The sequence below is a fragment of the Amphiura filiformis genome, chromosome 5 (assembly GCF_039555335.1).
Source record: "Amphiura filiformis chromosome 5, Afil_fr2py, whole genome shotgun sequence".
In the NCBI taxonomy this organism is placed as follows: domain Eukaryota; kingdom Metazoa; phylum Echinodermata; class Ophiuroidea; order Amphilepidida; family Amphiuridae; genus Amphiura; species Amphiura filiformis.
Window position 1 is genome coordinate 14,017,158 of NC_092632.1, and position 3,138 is coordinate 14,020,295.

Here is a 3,138-nt window from a genome sequence, read left to right on the forward strand (position 1 = left end):
AATCGACTTTTACAATGTTTATTGAAGAGATAAGATATGCATAATCTTAGTTTGCGAGAAGATAAGAGGTCAAACGTTTCCATGTTAAAAATAGAATTACATGCTAGGCATGTTTGTTCCTCTTTGTCGTTTGTGTATTAATTATGATCATCATCATCATCATCATCATCATCATCATCGTCATCATCATCATCATCATCATCATCATCATCATCATCATCATCGTCATCATTATCATCATCATCGTCGTCGTCGTCATCATCATCATCATATCATCATCATCATCACCATCATCATTACCTGACTACTAGCCACAACTGAAACCCATACCAAGGAAAATAAAATATCAATTTTGCTGCAAACCCTCAGAGAAAATTAATATACAAATATTTAAAATCGTGTTTTATTACAACGTATCTAATAGTAATAGGAATTTACACACAACCATGACAACTGCTAAATTAAGCTGAAATGAAGAAAACATAGACTATAAAAAAGTCTAAAATGAAAATAAATGTTGTTCCTAAGTGTTTGTGTTGTCACTCAAGTCTCTCTATGTTTCATGTACATTGTTAAATTTTAAAAAAAAGCAATGAAAAAAGATAAATTATCTTGATTGTACAATGGTTGAAAATAATATATCTGAGAGAATTGTGTTTAAAAGATAATTTGGTATAAAATTGGCAATGATCAATATTAATAGGCCAAACAAATTGTACACGTTTATCTGCATGTAATCAGTTGTTAAAAAATGTATGTGCTAGCCATTTATTTTTCCCTTCGCGATAGCTTGGAAAAGAAAATCGCAATTAGGCCATTTTCGTGCACGTGCTGAGTTTCAAGCTGGGACATCGCGCGGTCCTTGATGAAACTCTAACGCTAATCAAAGATTATTCGGAGGGAACGCAGAAATACCAAGTTATTGGGTCTACATAAATCTTCCAGCGCGGAGATCTACTTCAAGTCAACTTTAAAAATCATTGTCTTCAAGTTCTACGTGGCTTCAGATGTATTTTATTGTATCATTTATATTTGTCGTATGTATCTGGTTAAAAGAATATGACTTATATGACTTCCATCTTGATATTATGTGTCAATGATGCATGGTCTATAAATAAGTCGAATTCAGTTTCGTTAAAAAAAATGGCATTTTATTAGCAATTATGTACCTCAAACAAAAGGAATATAATGGATAATCTGTGAATAGAAAAGGGCTAGACGTATATTGTATGTTCTTAAATTGCCAGGAGTCAATTATTTAAGGGGGAGCGTATGTTGTGACGATAATTCAGTCAATAATTGATTATTGATCATAGGGCAGAAAGCCATGAATAACCATTCATCAAGTGAACGTTTTGATATCCAATTCTGTACATCAATTGCACTGAGTGAACCAAGGATTTGTTTCTCCGTTAATAAATTCGTCACTCCTTGCTAACCTTGCGACTGATGCAGGTCTACTCAACTTTGATTCATGATGGATAGTTAGACTGGTAACATGATGACGATTCTAATGTCATCATGTCTTGCACGTGATTCATATTAAATTATACTACTTATGTGATGTAACTCTGGTAAGATTTTATATTAATTCATACATACATATTATTTTGATCAGTTTATCTAATAATGTAATTTCCTAATAAATTCTATGATACGTAATTTCTGTTTCATCTTGTTCATTTAGAGATTGTCATTCCCGTTTCCGTTCATTCCCTCATCCCTTGGGACTCCAAATCTGGTACCTCGCTCTTCCTTCCCATGACTAATTCCCCAATTTAAAAGTCATAATAATTGCCAAATGTTTTAAAACGTTTTCCCAACTTTCTAATAACCCGACATTTTCACGTTGTAAAACCTTTTCCAGGAATATTATAACAATATTAGGGCAAAAGTTTTTTTTAGCGTTTTAAAGCATGTTTCGCCGTAAATGTTTGGATGCATCGTTTTTCAAACGTTGTATCAACGTTTCATGCCAAATGTTTTACAACTTTTTCCTAACTTTCTAATAACCTGACATTTTCACGTTGTAAAAACCTTTCCAGGAATATTATAACAATATTAGGGCAAAGGTTTTTGTAGCGTTTTAAAGCATTTTAAATATATATTTCAGGTCAACATTTTTCTAACGTTGTATCAATGTTTCATGCATGTTTCATGCAAAATGTTTTTAAACATTTTCCTATCTTTCTAATAACGCGACATATTCACGTTGTGAAAGATGTTTGAAGAATATTATAACCAGTGGCGTGGGCAGGGGGCCGGTTCATGCCAGGCCGTCGGTAGACGGAAGGTGTTGGTGAAAAATAATTTGGGTGAACAATGGACTAATATTTTGCTTTGCTTATGCACGGTGATGAAAGAAAGAATGGAAAATTGTATAAAAAATGTTTAAAAATTGAATTATACATAAAATTTGTTGCTTTTCGGTTTGCTAGCGCCTGATATTCTTTTCTTTTTTTCTTTTTTTTTTTTTTTTTTGCTCTTCACTTTTCAAACCATTGAAAAAAAAAAAATTAGGGGCAACCTGCTCACAACTTTCGTCGGCAAAAAATATTTCCGTCGGTAAATTTACAAGTTGTGCCCCCTCGGTTCCAAAATCCTGACTACGCCACTGATTTATAACAATATTACGGCACATGGTTTTGTAGCGTTTGAAACCATTTCCGTGAATGTTTTAATGAAACATTTTTCAAACGTGGTAGAAATGTTGAATGCCAAATGTTTTAAAACTTTTTCCTAACTTTCTAATAACCCGACCTTTTCACGTTGTAAAACCTTTTTCAGGAATATTATAACAATAGGCCCTATTATGGCAAAAGTTTTTGTAGCGTTTGCTACGGCCCTGCTATATTATGTCACGTAGGCCTACAACCATACATTTTCTGGGATCCATGGGACCAGATGAACAATTATTAATTAATTAATTATTAAGTGTTATTGGAGTAAACTTTTTGCCCCCTGTATAATCCTGTGCGCCATTGTCAGCTATGGTCTAGCGCGGAAGTTCCTGATGCTTCTCTGCTCCTTGTTTCCGCCAGCCTGGTTTCCGCTTTAAATTTTGGCGCCAACCTAGCCGCTAAATACAGCCTGTATGCTTACGTAATATCGTTGAATTGTCAACAAACTGGCAAGGTC